At 37.0% G+C, this 16635-nt stretch overlaps 1 non-coding gene across 1 annotated transcript; it reads left to right on the plus strand.

Annotated features, from left to right (window-relative positions):
• Window positions 1-5080: 5080 nt before the first annotated feature.
• On the plus strand, window positions 5081-5152 carry TRNAC-ACA (transfer RNA cysteine (anticodon ACA)). The gene has a single exon. It is a non-coding gene; the product is annotated as a tRNA-Cys (tRNA).
• The last annotated feature ends 11483 nt before the right edge of the window (window positions 5153-16635 follow it).

A 16635-nucleotide genomic window follows, 5' to 3' on the forward strand; every position in this document is an offset into this window, starting at 1 on the left:
TGTTGAGGTTTTGTATATGTATACATCTATGTAACCATTACCCCAGTCCAGTTTTAGAACACTTGCATTATTATAAAATTGTCCTCATTTTTATCCGTAGCTGACTCTCTCTTTCCAACAAAATGCCTATATACTTTCTATCCTAATGGATTTTCCTTTTTAAAAAATCTTATTTAAAAAGAATCATAAAATACGTGTATCTAGTTTCTTTCACGTGTATGATGGTTGGATATTTGATTACATTTGTATGCATATGGAGTTTCTTTATATTGCAGAATAATATTCCAGTATATATATTATTGAGTATTGAGAGTTAAGCCAGCTTTTTCACTCTCCTCTTAGAAAGAAAGTGAAGTTGCTCCGTCGTGTCATACTCTTTGCGACCCCATGGACTGTAACCCACCAGGTTCCTCCATCCATGGAAATTTTCCAGGCAAGAGTACTGGAGTGGTTTGCCATTCTCTTCTCCAGGGATCTTCCCGACCCAGGGATCGAATCCTGGTTTCCCGCATTGCAGACTGATGCTTTACCATCTGAGCCACCAGGGAAATCCCATTCCAATGTATAGACATGTCATATTGTTTATTCATTTATTGTTTCACATTTGGATTGTTATTGTTTTCAGGTTTTGGATGATATATATTTGTGTATGTTATGTATATTCCTGTGATGATCCCCTGGACGAGGGCATGGCAACCTGCTCCAGTATTCTTGCCTGGGGAATCCCATGGACAGAGGAGCCTACAGGCTATACAGTCCTTAGGGTCGCAAAGTGTCAGACACTACTGAAGCGACTTAGCATGCATACATACATATTCCTGTGTAAGCATGTTTTCTTTTAATTTGGGTAAATATCTAGAAGTGGAATTAGTATGTCATTTGGTAAATATATGTTTGTTTAAGAAAACGACAAATTGATTCTTAAGTGGTTGTCTCATTTTACAGTCTCATGAGTAATATATGTATGAAGGTTCTAGTTTCTCCTAAATAGAATTCGAATCATGCCATTCTGTAACTCTAGAATGGCATTGAGAATCTTTTTGAATATAGACATTCTACTGAATGTGTATGGAATGTCATTTTTTTCACTTAAAATTTTTTTATTTTACTAATTTTAGGAAAACATAGACATTACAAAAAATGTGAACTTAACCTCCTCAAATAAAATACCATACAAAACTACGTCTCAACTATGAAGGACATTGGCACAATATGATTACCTAATCCACGCATCTTATTTGGATATTACCAGGTTTATATGCACTCTTCTTTAGAATGTTGTTATATAAAATTTTATCACAACTGAAAACTGATATAAACATCACTATAATCATGAGTCGGACACGAGTGAGTGACTGAACTGAACTGATATTCATAAGACAGAACTATTACATTATTTTACTCTCTTATATTTCTAAATAACCCTAACCATTGGAACTCCAGTACTCTTGTCTGGAAAATCCCATGGATGGAGGAGCCTGGTAGGCTGCAGTCCATGGGATCGCTATGAGTCGGACACGACTGAGCGACTTCACTTTCACTTTCCACTTTCATGCATTGGAGGAGGAAATGGCAACCCACTCCAGTGTTCTTGCCTGGAGAATCCCAGGGACGGGGGAGCCTGGTGGGCTGCCGTCTCTGGGGTAGCACAGAGTCAGACACGACTGAAGCGACTTAGCAGCAGCAGCAGCAACCATTGGAAACCAGTGATCTGGTCTTCATCACTGTAATCTTGCCACTTCATAAATGTTATGTAAACAGAATCATACACCAGGCACCCTTTTGAATAGGTCTTTTTCACTCAACAGGATGCTTTTGAGATCTATGTAGGTTGTTATGTATATCCATGGTTCTATATTTTTCTTCGTCTCACTCCATTTATGAATACATCACAATTAACCATGAAAACATTGCAGAACATTTGAGCTGGTTTCAGTTTTGGCTCTTATAAATAAAGCTAGTATAAACGAGAGGGAGAGGGTGGGAAGATTTGGGAGAATGACATTGAAACATGTAAAATATCATGTAAGAAACGAGTTGCCAGTCCAGGTTCGATGCACAATACTGGATGCTTGGGGCTCGTGCACTGGGACAACCCAGAGGGATGGTATGGGGAGGGAGGAGGGAGGAGGGTTCAGGATGGGGAACACATGTATGCCTGTGGCGGATTCATTTTGATATTTGGCAAAACTAATACAATTATGTAAAGTTTAAAAATAAAATAAAATTAAAAAAAAAAAGAAAAAAAAATTTGTGTATAAAAGTTTGTGTGAATGTCAGCTTTTCTTTCTCTAGGGCATGAGCCAACACAGTGTGCCCTGCAGGAAGAATCTTATCCATGGCCTGTTTTCGTAAAACCCACGAGGTTTGTGATACTGATACTCAGTAGTGTATCTGTAACGGAAAACCATAGTGCCAAGTATTGAAAGTGTTTAAGAGAAACTAGAGCCTTCATACTTTGCAAATGTTACTTACTGATGGAAATGTCAAGTGGGACTATTATGGAATCCATCTGACAGTCTCTAAATGTGTACTTATTAGTACACATTTACCGTGTGATTTACCAATTTCACTTCCAGATATTTACCCACATTAAATGAAAACATATGCTCATACAATGTTAAATTATTTTACCATTTTTAAAGGGTTGAAAAAAATAAAATGAAGAATGTATGATAGAGTTGGAATTTGGCTTCTGAAACTGAAAATACTTACTGCCTGGCATTTTACAGAAAAAGTTTGCCAGCCTCTGCTCTGGAGTAAACTTGGGTTGCTGGATTCTGTGACATATGCACGTTTGATTTTGTAAGAAACAACCAAACTGTTTTCCAGAGTGGCTGTTACATTCTACATCCTCCTCAGCAGTATCTCAGAGATCCAGTTGCTCCAGATTCTCAACAGTACTTAGTAAGAATTTTTATTGCAGCAATTCTATAAATGAGACGTAGTGGTATATCTTTAAGCTCAGTTTGTATTTCTTTAGTGTTTAATGTTGATGTGGTGTTGATCATATTTTCACGTATTTATTTGCGATCCATATGTCCCTTTTTGGTGAAATGTCTACTAAGTATTTTGCTCATTTTCTAATTGAATTGTGTATTTTCTTACTGTTGCGATTACAGATTTCTTTATATAATCTCGATACAGTCCCATTGTTGGCCACGTGATATGCAAATATTTTCTCTCAGTGGCTGACTAATTCTTTCTTTCTCTTAAACTATTTTTCTATCCAGTATATATTTTAATTTTGATAAATTCCTATTTATTGATATTTTCTGTATTTTGCTTTCAGTGTCATGTCTGAAAACACTTAATATGACTCTAGGTAATGGAGATTTTCTCCTATGTTTTCTTCAGAAAGATTAATAATTTTATATTTAGATCTAATAATAGTATGCATCCTATAATTATAGTCCTCTTTTTCAAAAATGTTTTAGCTATTGGAATCCATTTGCTGTTTATACTTTAGGAAGAGGTAATGACTTTTGCCACTGAAATTTTGATAGAGATTATGTTGAATCTACATATCTGTTTGGAGAAGAGAACATATTAAAATTATGAAATCTCTACAGATAGTATTCTGCTTTGGTTTTTAATGCCCCTTTAATTTCTTAATCAATGTTTTGAATTTTTAAATGTGCAAGTATTTCACTTTCTTTGTTAGCTATATACAATATTTTTATTCCATGTCAAGTGATAATTTGACTCTTGAATTTTTCATGATAGCATTTAGAATGAATCAGTTTTCTTGAGTATTGATTGTATATTCTGTGACCTTACTAAGCTTATTTGTTTTAGTAAGATTTTGAATTTTGGTCGATTCCTTAGAATTTTTTGCCTATGAGATTATTTCAACAGTGGATGAAGGCATTTTAATTATCCCTTTCCAATCTTAGTGCTATTGATTAGCTTTTGGCAGTGGCTTGACCCCTTGGAAAGGCATTTAATTGAAACAGTAAAAACAGGCCTCTTTGCCCTATTCCTGATCTTAGAGAGAAAACAATAGTCAATGACTATTAAGTATGAAAGTAGCCATAGGTTCTTGTCATTTTCAAGAGTCAGATTTTGGTTTCATTAATTTTCTTGAAAGTTTTTCTGGTTTATAGTTTATTGATATTGTTAATATTTTTAATAATAACTTCTAAATTAGTATTTCTCTTAATTATTTCCACCCTTACTATTATTTCTTTCCTCCAACTTACTTTGAGATTGATTTGCTTAGTTTTCTAGCTTCTTGAGTAAAAGTTCAGAATATTGACTTAGGTTTTTATTTTTTTCTAACATTGGTTTAAATCTATACATTTCCATCTAAGCCTTGCTTAAAGCTTTGGCTGCAGCCTACAAACTTTGAATGTTGCGTTTTCATTTTTATTTAGTTCCGTTTTATTTTTTAAAATTTTCCTTGTGATATCTTCTTTAACTTCTGAGTTATTTAGAAGCATATTCAATTCCCAAACATTTTGGCATTTCCCGAATTTCTGTCACTGAATTCTATATCTGAATTTCTGTCACTGATTTCTATATCAGTTCTAATGTAGTTTGAGAACATTTTTATTGTTTCCTCATTTCAGTCTTGTTAAATGTACTGAGGAAATAACTTAGCATATGGTTTATCATAGAGAATAGTACATGTCTGCTTGGAAATAATGTGCATTCTGCTATTTTTGGGTATAGTGTTATATATTAATATAAACATTTTTCATGTAAAGTTAGCTGTTTCCTTTTTTATGTTTGTTTTATTTCATTCTTCTCTGTTCTTTTTGAACTGTATATCTTCATTTACTAACAGAGGAGTATCAAACCTCCAAGTATAATGATCATATAGTCTATTTTTCCTTTAAATTTAGTTATTAAAGTTTTGTGTATTTTGAGCCCTGTTGTTGGGCACATTTTTATTTATATTTGTTTTATCATTCTGGTATATTTGCCTTTTCACTGTGAAACATTATTCTTTGTCTTTAGTAATATTTCTTGTCTTAAAATCTATTTTGTTTTGTATTTATACAGCTACTCCAGCTCTCTTTTGATTGCTGTTTTTGTGATGTATCTTTTTTATCATCATATTTAAAGTCTATGGGCTTCCCTGGTGGCTTAGTGGATAAAGCATCTGCCCACAATGCAGGAGACCTGGGTTCGATCCCTGGGTAGGGAAGATCCCCTGGAGAAGGAAATGGCAATCCACTCTAGTACTCTTGCCTGGAAAATCCCATGGACGGAGGAGCCTGATAGGCTACAGTCCATTGGGTCGCAAAGAGTTGGACACGACGTCTTTAAGTCTGAAATTTGTTTCATAGTCATGTGTTTTGTTTAGAATCTTGTAATTCCCTTGCTTTATCTGTAAATGTCTGAAAAGTGAAAGTCTCTTGGTAGCAACAGACTCTTTGTGACCCCATGGACTATACAGTCCATGAAACTCTCCAGGCCAGAATACTGGATTGAGCAGCCTTTCCCTTCTCCTGGGGATCTTCCCAACCCAGGGATCGAACCCAGGTCTCCTGCATTGCAGGCGGATTCTTTACCAACTGAGCTATGAAGGAAGACACCTCTATAAGTCTCCTTTCACCCGTATGTGACATAATAATTGTTATGTTAGGAGTTACACCTTCCTTTTGTTTTCCATGTATGAGTGTGTTTTATTTTTTGAGAGGTAGATTTCTCTGGTTTTCTTTTTAATTTTCTTTTCAATCAATATTTTTAATATGCTATTTTAATTTTTCTGTTGAATTTTTAACTATTATGATAGGTATGAAAATATGCATATTATCTATCTTCACATTCTAATTCAAATTAATACTGGCTTGATTCTGATAAAAATGTAGCTACAGTTCTCATATGCATGTGTGCTGAGTCGCTTCGGTAGTGTCTGACTCTTTGTGACCCTATGGATTGTGGCCTGCCAGGCTCCTCTGTCCACGGGATTCTCCAGGCAAGAATACTGGAGTGGGTTGCCATGCCCTCCTCCAGGGGATCTTCTTTACCGAGGAATCAAACCCGGCTCTTTTATGTCTCCTGTATTGGCAGGCAGGTTCTGTACCACTTGTACCTCCTGGGAAGCCAACTTTTCTCATATAAGTTTTGCATTTTCCCTTTGTACTGTTTCACATATATTTCATATATATGTTATAAATGCAAGTATGGAATTTTATAATTATATTTTTAAAGGATTTAAGAAATGAGGAAAGTATCTAAGTATATTTTATATTAATCTATATATTTATCATTTCCACTATTCTCCATTCTCTTTTGTTCACCCTGCTTATGATCTGCTATGATTTCCTTTAAACTTAAAGGTCTTCCTTTAGTGTTTCTCATAGGAAAATTCTGCTAAGTAAAATTCTCCAAGTTTCTGCTCATCTAAGAATATTTTTATTTCATCTGTTCTTCAAAATGACAGTATTAGTAGATATACTAATTATTATAGTATACCAGGTGATTAGTTGGCAATATTGTGCTTCATTTTGTATGCCCTTTCTGTTTGTATGACATTCTGCTGTCTCTGGCTTCCATTATTTTAATAAGAATTCTGCCATTAATTGGGGACTTCCCTGGTGGCTCAGCAGTATAGAATCTACCTGCAATGCAGGAGACACAGGTTTGATCCCTGGGTCAGGCAATGCAGGAGACACAGGTTTGATCCCTGGGTCAGGAAGATTGCCTAGAGAAGGAAATGGCAACCCACTCCAGTGTTCTTGCCTGGGAAATCCCTGGACAGAGGAGACTGGCACACTACAGTCCATGAGGTCACAGAAGAGCTGGACAGGACTTAGTGACTGAACAACAGTGCCATCCTGCTGTCTCTGACTTTCATTAAATTGATGAGAATTCTGCCATTAATTTTATTGCTATGCATGCTTTATATGATAAACCATTTTGTTTTTGCTGTTTTCAAGATTTTTCTCTTCAGCTTTGCTTTTTCAGCCTGTGAGCGATTTCACAGGAGTTTCTATCATTCCTGCAGTGGTACAGCTTTTCCTTTTCCCCCTAATACCTTCCATGGATCCTGAATTTCCCATCTATTTTTTTGAAATAGAGTTACCTTCCAATGAGGTTGTCTTTATAGGGAATATAATGTGATACAACGTTAGGGACAAGGAGATAGAAATCTTTTCATATATAATTTTAAAGGACAAACTTTTTCATGACCAAACAAATTAGATGCAAATAAATGTTTTGTTTTCTTTTCTAGACAGCTGACAATCCCACCTGTAATGCCCCTTCTGCCAAAGTCTTTCCTATCTGGATTAAATATTTATTTATGTAGAGGAAACATTTGCTTTATTTTGTCTTTCCCATTATCATTCTTCTCTAATTTATAAAACATGCTCCCATTATTTATATGGGAGTTAGGTGTTAGTAGTACCTTGATGCGGAGAAGGCAATGGCAACCACTCCAGTACTCTTGCCTGGAAAATCCCATGGACAGAGGAGCCTGGTGGGCTGCAGTCCATGGGGTTGCATAGAGTCGGACTCGACTGAGCGACTTCACTTTCACTTTTCACTTTCATGCATTGGAGAAGGAAATGGCAACCCACTCCAGTGTTCTTGCCTGGAGAATCCCAGGGATGGGGGAGCCTGGTGGGCTGCTGTCAATGGGGTCGCACAGAGTTGGATACGACTGAAGTGCCTTAGCAGCAGCAGCAGCAGTACCTTGATGAGGAAAGCATCCACCATATCAAGTACAGGCCTTCCAGTGAATCCTGAAATCAGTGCTTGTTGGACTCTGATGATTCTACTGTAGGAATTTTATCTGCTGTGCTGAGACTTAGAAAACTGCTGTTCTAACCTCCAAGAAAGAGATTAGTGTGGTATTTGGGCTGGCAAGTTTCTCAGAGATTATACTATCTAATTCTCAATATTTTATTTTTGTGTTTGCTTATGTGTTTGGCTGTGTCCATTCTCAGTTGCAGCATGTGGGATCTTTGCCTCAGGCAGGATCTTTTTGTTGTGGTGCGGACTCTCTAGTGTGGCACAGGGGCTCCAGCAAGTGGGCTGACTATTTATGCATGTGGACTCAGTTGCCCCCTTCCCACTGCCTCATGTAGAATCTTAGTTCCCTGGCCAGGTATCGAGCCCGCATCCTCTGCAATGTAAGATAGATTCTTAACCACTGGACTACCAGGGAAGTCCCTAAATCTCATCATTTTATAAATGGGGAAACTGAGGCTTAAAGAGGCTGAGTGACTGGAGTAACTAGATTAGAACTAGAGCAACAACGGGGGCTTCCCTGGTGGCTCAGATGGTAAAGAATCCACCTCCAATATGGGAGACCTGGGTTCGATCCCTGGATTGGGAAGATCCTCTGGAGGAGGGCATGGTAACCCACTCAAGTATTCTTGCCTGGAGAATCCCCTTGGACAGAGGAGCCTGGCAGGCTACAGTTCATGGGCTCACAAAGAGTCGGACACGACTGAGCGACTAAGCACAGCATGAGCAACAACCAAATCTTCTAAATAAATAATTGAATATTTACTGTGTATTGGGCATTAAACTAGGCACTAAGGTTTACAGAACTGAGTGTGAAACTGAGCTTTGTCCAATGCAGTTTAAGATCTTGAGGGTGGAAAAATATAAAATGATGTTTGTAACGTATTATGTGATGTACTTACTTTAAAATCATAGAGTCAGAGAGACGAATTATAAAGGCTGGTCACTTAGCCTCTGATACTCATTTTCTTATCTGTTATGTGAGGGTAGTATTACTTATCTTAGATTTGTTATGCTACTCAATGTAGTAATTCAGTTAAAAGTTCCTTAAAAATGGTAAAGTTTAGTAAAATGTAAATGATTATTATTCCTATGTTTTACTTATTAATCAAGCACACACATAATCATAACTATACTGCTTTATCTGGGTCTCACACAATGTAGGAACAGGTAGATATAAAAAGAGGTGCTACACAATTTTTATAGGTTCCTTTGGATGGCTGTATTAGAAGATTAATTGATAAAATCCAATCACAGTTAAAAGATTTTATTTGCAAAAGTTCTTTCCTGTTAAATAAACAGAGAAATAGCTAATTCTTCTTTATTGAAAATCTTTCTTTAATTTACTCAGCTTAATTAAATCTCATCATATTTCTGTGTCCCTTCTAAAGAATGATTTTTAGCAATTAGTAGTTTTTTAATAATAAAAATTCTCCTAAGGGAATATATCAAATCATGTGCAGCCTAATAAATCGACATAATCTCTCAAAGAACAGGATTTAGATGTAGCCATGTTGAGAAGAGAGGTTCTGCTATAACTTGACTTCAGGAAATGACAAAATTTAGCAAAATAGGAGCCTATGAATAGTAAAAGGGAAAAAGAGACCATGGGACAGGCACAGGGAATGGTTAAGGAGACAATTTGTTTATGTCAGAGTATGTCCCGGTTTATAATAGTAGCTTTTATTGTGTTCCCATTATACAGCTATTTGAAAAGTGAAGTCACTCAATCATGTCTGATTCTTTGCAACCCCATGGACTGTAGCCTACCAGGCTCCTCCATCCATGGGATTTTCCAAGCAAGAATACTGGAGTGGGTTGCCATTTCCTTCTCCAGAGGATCTTCCTGACCCAGGGATTGAACCCAGGTCTCCGGCATTGCAGGCAGACGCTTTACTGTCTGAACCACCAGGGAAGCCCTTATACAGATATATTATATAATAATAGACTCATTGATCTCAAATATGATTTATAGAAGTGACACAGAGCAAGAACCTGCATTCAGAAGGGCAGGGGAAGCATCTATGTTGTCCAGAGATTTCCATAGACTATCTCATCTGAGTTTAGAAAGTAGGAATTATCATCTTTGTTTATAGATAGAAAAACAAAGCCTCGGAGGGATTAGGTAATTTTCCAAAGATAGCGTATAAGTAGCTCTGGGATTCAAATTCAGATTTATCCAAAGCTAGAGTCTTCTTCTACGCACATTACTTTCCTTATGATAAGCAATATGAGGAAACCTCATTGCAGTAACCTAGTTGTAAGAATAGATGATTCATTTGATGAGTGTTTTAAGTGAACACATGGTGTTTATGATTAAGATCAGTATTTCCAAGGAGGACTACATTCCTTCCAATGAAAAGTTTGGTCACATTTTGACAAGTGTTATTATTTTTCAGCTAACACAATTTAATACAACCAACCTTTTCTATGAAAAGCAGTGTTCTAACTGATACAGACAAGATGATCTTTCAAAGACAAATGAGACATTTTAATAACTTCAACATATTGTTTTTATTAAATAACAATATATTCTTGTGATAAAAATTTTCCCTTGATTTCTACCAAAAACAAGGAATACTACTATCCCTCATTATATATGCTGTGTGACTTTATGAAATAGAGACCAAGTCACGACATCAGTACCAATATCTTGACTTACATAGGACACACCTTTCTAGCCAATCTCAGGATTCACACCCATTCATAAAAAAGCTTTGATGTGTTACAAGAAAAATCATTAAACTCAGAACTGGAATACCTGGTGCTAGTTTTATCTCTGTCACTTTGTCATTTTTATTGCAGAAAAAATTTTTTCCCATTTTCTCAATCTTACTATCATAATCTGAAAACTGAGAGAACAAGATGGCATTATTTCTAAAGTGTTTTTTGGCTCTGATATCTTAAGAACAAAAACAAAGATTAAGAAAACCTTCTGTGAATATAGTGAGGTGGGCACATTAATGCAAAAACTAAACCTTTTCCTGTGGCATGCTTAGGTATATTAAAAAAATAAGAGATAAATGATATAAAACAAGAACAAAACAGAACAACAATAACAACAAACTCTTCCAAACAGATCGGATTTATCATTCAGAGTAGATTGGAGGACTTTATAATGTATAATTAGACTAAGAGTTGCAAGTATGCAATCATTGCTATGTTTATATTAATAGCTAATCATGTTATCTATTAGCTCTGTTTGCCCATGAGTAAAGCTAATCTACTGATATCAGTCATGGTGAAGGAAAGTGCAGTGTTTACTGAAGGATGCCATGCAAGGGGTCCAATTCCCCACTGGATTAAAAGACGCAAATTCCCTCAATGGATTTCAGGGAAAGGTGAGGGAAAGGGTTGTGGGATGCGTGATCAGCTCATGGCCATTCTTCCAATTGGTTGGTAGTGAGGTAATACGGAGTCAACATCATTAACCTTCTGCTTCCAACAAGCCTGGGATCTACATGCTTGTGGACAGCATACAGTTAACTTCTTCCACCTGGTGAAGGTTTCAGTATCTGCAAAACAGCTCAAAGGATATAACTCAGAATATTGTCTATAGCCCTTGTGCTAAGTCACTTCAGATGTTTCTAACTCTGTGAGTCTATGGACCATAGACTGCCAGGCTCCTCTGTCCATTGGGATTTTCCAGGCAAGAACACTGGAGTGGGTTGTCAAGCCCCCTCCAGGACGTCTTCCCAACCCAGGGATCAAACCAGTGTCTCTTATGTCTCCTGCACTGGCAAATTGGTGCTTTACCACTAGCGCCAGCTGGGAAGCCCCTTGAGGAGGAACTAAAGGTCCCTGACTTTGTTCAATAGCTAAACTATTTGTCTTGCTTGACTGTTTTCCTTTCTTTCTGCATTTTCTTACTTCTCTGATTAAATTTATTCTTTAGAACTCCAGGAAGGCCTAGGAAGCTAAAAAGTTTTTCTAAAACAAGAGGCAGGCAGAGGTCATGTGGATGGGTGGTCTGTCCTGGGAAGGCCCCATAGGATCCTGCTCCATTAAAGTTATACTTGTATTTTCCAATCTTTTAGCTTTTCTGATGAATTTAGTAGTTTGTGTGTGTGTACACCTTGACTTACTAGTCATAAAACAGCTGTGTTCCTAGTAACAAGACTAGCAAAATTTAGTGATTTCTATTTAGTATAATAATGTTTAGCCTCAATTTAGTTGAGACCTCACCTTAGTTTTTGTTTTTCACTGTTTTTAGATCTCTTACATATTTAAGGGTTTGTGTGTGTGTGTGTGTGTGTGTGTGTGGCAAATCCCTATAATAAGACTTATCCCTTATAAGCTGAGACTTAAAGACATGGCTTTGAAATGAGTCATCACCTGGGAAATTGCATAAACACTGGAGGAAGGAAAGCTGGGAGGAATGAGGGGATGACAGAGGGAAGGGAAAAAAAGATACAGGAACAGAAGATAGAAGGGTCCAGAAAAGGATAAGAAAAAAGAAAGGATGGAAGGAAAAGGAGAGATAGGATAGAGCAAAGGGAAAGGAGAAAGAAGGAAATAGAAAGAAGCATTATTTGGCAGGAAGGTATAAGTATAATCCACAAGCAAAAATGTTTCAAGCATCTAGAAACATATGTATCCCAGCCAGATGCCTCTTTCCACTCTTCCCTGTGAATAAAGGAAGCTACAGGCTACAGTGGCTAATATCTAAGATATATAAACAGCTTCTACAACTCAATAGCAAAAAAACAAATAATTCAGTTTAAAAAAAGGATAATGAACTTGAGTAGAACTTTCTCCAAAGAAAACATACCTACAGACAAAATATCATCTTTGGAAAAGTGAAATTTCTCCCCCAGTTCTCACAAGGAAGTGTATTGAAAGCAGGAAAAACATAGGAAATCTTTAAAATTTTGTCTTAATTTGGCTATTAACCCATTTATCTCCACTGTGAAGACTGGAGTCCACTATCTGAGAATTTTGCATTTACCCAGAAATTTATCCCAACAAAGAAAGTTGTGATATGTGCCACCAAATATCCAACACCTTGGGAAAAAAATCTCCTATTCATAAAATTTACTGTATTTCTGTAGAGAGACTCTTCTGAAACAAAACCATTCTGAGACTATTTACCTTCATTAAAATCTTATTCTCGTTAGAAGAATAAATGACCGAGTGAATGTTTTTTTAATTTTGTAGTTATCTTTTACTGAAGAACAAACTTAATCACACACCTGAGTTTATTGAGGTGTTATGCTTTAGGAAATATTACAAGTTACTTTAGTATTAACAACTCTTTCTTCACTTTGGTGGTAGATTGGCAGTTCAGATATGTTTCCTGTGGCTGTGCTGTAAGGATGAGTCGTCAGGGATGTTAATATCTATTATGCATAGTTTAAGTTAGGCACTGTGTTACATCACTGAATTCTCATGATTGCTTTGCTGAAAAGAAGTAACAGGCCCCAAACAGAGTCACTTGTGCTAAAGTGGCACATCAGCAGACCAAAATTTAATACCAAACCTAGTTTCAGTTTCAACCTATTTTGGGGATGTAGCTTAAACAGTCAGTCTGAAATTTCCTGGTCAGCAGTAGTGAAGTAATCTGCCTGACTGACCCCTTTCATCCCCCATAGAAGGATGAGGTAATCCACCTTTTCCTTATTCCTGCCAGCTTCTATGTATAAAAGCTTTCCATTCTGTATGGCTCCTTAGAGCTCTTTTTTTATTTGCTAGGTGGGATAGTTCCAGATTCACGAATTGTTGAATAAAACCAATCTGATCTTCAAATTTACTAGTTGAGTTTTGCTTTAAATGACCTGTGATGTAGATACTCTTATTTAGTTTTTTGGTTTTTTTTTTTTAGATTAAGAAATTGTGGCATTAAAGTTTTAGGTAATATATTTTTTTTAGGTAATATATTTAAGATCACAAAAATAAAAATTGCTGCAGCTGAATTTTGAAACTGCATTGTTTGATTTCACTTAATCCCTATGATCATCATTAGCCGTTCACAATTTAATCACTTTCCTAGAGGCCAGAATTGCCCTGACTCATCTGAATTAGGCCTAGACACATGACTTGTTCAGTCAAGGAAATGTAAGCAGCCGGGACATGTGTCACTAGAGTGGTGAAACTTGTTCATTTCCCTGGGGCATACTCTTCCTATTTTAATAGTGATCTTGGATAAAGGTTAAAATTTAGCTGCTGTCAACTCTGCTCCTTGAGTGACTATAATGGCTTATGTTGGGCGGGTAGCAGAGATGATAGATTAAATTTTGTTGCAATAAGCCTCTGAAATTGTGAAGCTGTTTGTACCTTCCACATAGCCTTGTCAGTCTTGACTGACCAAACCACTCTGCAACATATTTTATTAAAATAAGAGGAGCTAGCTACCAGTAGAAACATCTTGGAGTCTGGAAGAAGAAAAAGTAAAAGTGCAAAGAGAAAGGGAGTGTGTAGAAATCGTGAGAAAGTGAGGAATAAATAGAAAGATAAGGGAATTGTCAACAAAATGGAACTACGTTCCATTCCAATCTACTAAAATTAGTAGAAATTGCAGGGATCTTAAATCAAGTCAAATGATGAGAATTGGCAGCTGATGAGGATTACCCTGTTCATGATATTTAGAAGGTGGCTAACATTATAATTTCATAGGATAAATCGGAAACAATTGCATGATGGGGGCTATATGTTAAACAGACTGTTTGATTCTGTGCAGGAAAAGAATAAAGTATTAGAATTTACATGTGGGAATGGGTATATGAATAAAGTTTACTCAAATATTTTATTTTTTTAATTTTTTAATTTTATTTTTTTTAATTTTATTTTTAAACCTTACAATATTGTATTGGTTTTGCCAAATATTGAAAATGAATCCACCACAGGTATACATGTGTTCCCCATCCTGAACCCTCCTCCCTCCTCCCTCCCCATACCATCCCTCTGGGTCGTCCCAGTGCACCAGCCCCAAGCATCCAGTATCATGCATCAAACCTGGACTGGCTACTTGTTTCATATATGATATTATACATGTTTCAGTGCCATTCTCCCAAATCATCCCACCCTCTCCCTCTCCCACAGAGTCCAAAAGACTGTACTATACATCAGTGTCTCTTCTGCTGTCTCATATACAGGGTTATTGTTACCATCTTTCTAAATTCCATATATATGCGTTAGTATACTGTATTGGTGTTTTTCTTTCTGGCTTACTTCACTCTGTATAATAGGCTCCAGTTTCATCCACCTCATTAGAACTGATTCAAATGTATTCTTTTTAATGGCTGAGTAATACTCCATTGTGTATATGTACCACTGCTTTCTTATCCATTCATCTGCTGATGGACATCTAGGTTGCTTCCATGTCCTGGCTATTATAAACAGTGCTGCGATGAACATTGGGGTACACGTGTCTCTTTCAATTCTGGTTTCCTCAGTGTGCATGCCCCACAGTGGGATTGCTAGATCATAAGGCAGTTCTATTCCCAGTTTTTTAAGGAATCTCCACAATGTTCTCCATAGTGGCTGGACTAGTTTGCATTCCCACCAACAGTGTAAGAGGGTTCCCATTTCTCCACACCCTCTCCAGCATTTATTGCTTGTTGTATTGGTTTTGCCATATATCAGGGATCTGCCACAGGTATACATGTGTTCCCCATCCTGAACCCTCCTCCCTCCTCCCTCCCCATACCATCCCTCTGGGTCGTCCCAGCACACCAGCCCCAAGCATCCAGTATCGTGCATCGAACCTGGACTGGCAACTCGTTCCCATATGATATTATACATGTTTCAGTGCCATTCTCCCAAATCATCCCACCCTCTCCCTCTCCCACAGAGTCCAAAAGACTGTTCTATACATCAGTGTCTCTTTTGCTGTCTCATATATAGGGTTATTGTTACCATCTTTCTAAATTCCATATATATGCGTTAGTATACTGTATTGGTGTTTTTCTTTCTGGCTTACTTCACTCTGTATAATAGGCTCCAGTTTCATCCACCTCATTAGAACTGATTCAAATGTATTCTTTTTAATGGCTGAGTAATACTCCATTGTGTATATGTACCACTGCTTTCTTATCCATTCATCTGCTGATGGACATCTAGGTTGCTTCCATGTCCTGGCTATTATAAACAGTGCTGCGATGAACATTGGGGTACACGTGTCTCTTTCCCTTCTGGTTTCCTCAGTGTGCATGCCCCGCAGTGGGATTGCTAGATCATAAGGCAGTTCTATTCCCAGTTTTTTAAGGAATCTCCACAATGTTCTCCATAGTGGCTGGACTAGTTTGCATTCCCACCAACAGTGTAAGAGGGTTCCCTTTTCTCCACACCCTCTCCAACATTTATTGCTTGTAGACTTTTGGATAGCAGCCATTCTGACTGGCATGAAATGGTACCTCATAGTGGTTTTGATTTGCATTTCTCTGATCATGAGTGATGTTGAGCATCTTTTCATGTGTTTGTTAGCCATCTGTATGTCTTCTTTGGAGAAATGGAATTGAGCTGTAGGAGTTGCTTGTATATATTTTTGAGATTAGTTGTTTGTCAGTTGCTTCATTTGCTATTATTTTCTCCCATTCTGAAGGCTATCTTTTCACCTTGGTTATAATTTCCTTTGTTGTGCAGAAGCTTTTAAGTTTAATTAGGTCCCATTTGTTTATTTTTGCTTTTATTTCCAATATTCTGGGAGGTGGGTCATAGAGGATCCTGCTGTGATGTATGTCAGAGAGTGTTTTGCCTATGTTCTCCTCTAGGAGTTTTATAGTCTCTGGTCTTACGTTTAGATCTTTAATCCATTTTGAGTTTATTTTTGTGTATGGTGTTAGAAAGTGTTCTAGTTTCATTCTTTTACAAGTGGTTGACCAGTTTTCCCAGCACCACTTGTTAAAGAGATTGTCTTTAATCCATTGAATATTCTTGCCTCCTTTGTCAAAGGTAAGGTGTCCATATGTGCGTGGATTTATCTCTGGGCTTTCT

The sequence above is a fragment of the Bos taurus genome, chromosome 29, assembly GCF_002263795.3.
Source record: "Bos taurus isolate L1 Dominette 01449 registration number 42190680 breed Hereford chromosome 29, ARS-UCD2.0, whole genome shotgun sequence".
In the NCBI taxonomy this organism is placed as follows: domain Eukaryota; kingdom Metazoa; phylum Chordata; class Mammalia; order Artiodactyla; family Bovidae; genus Bos; species Bos taurus.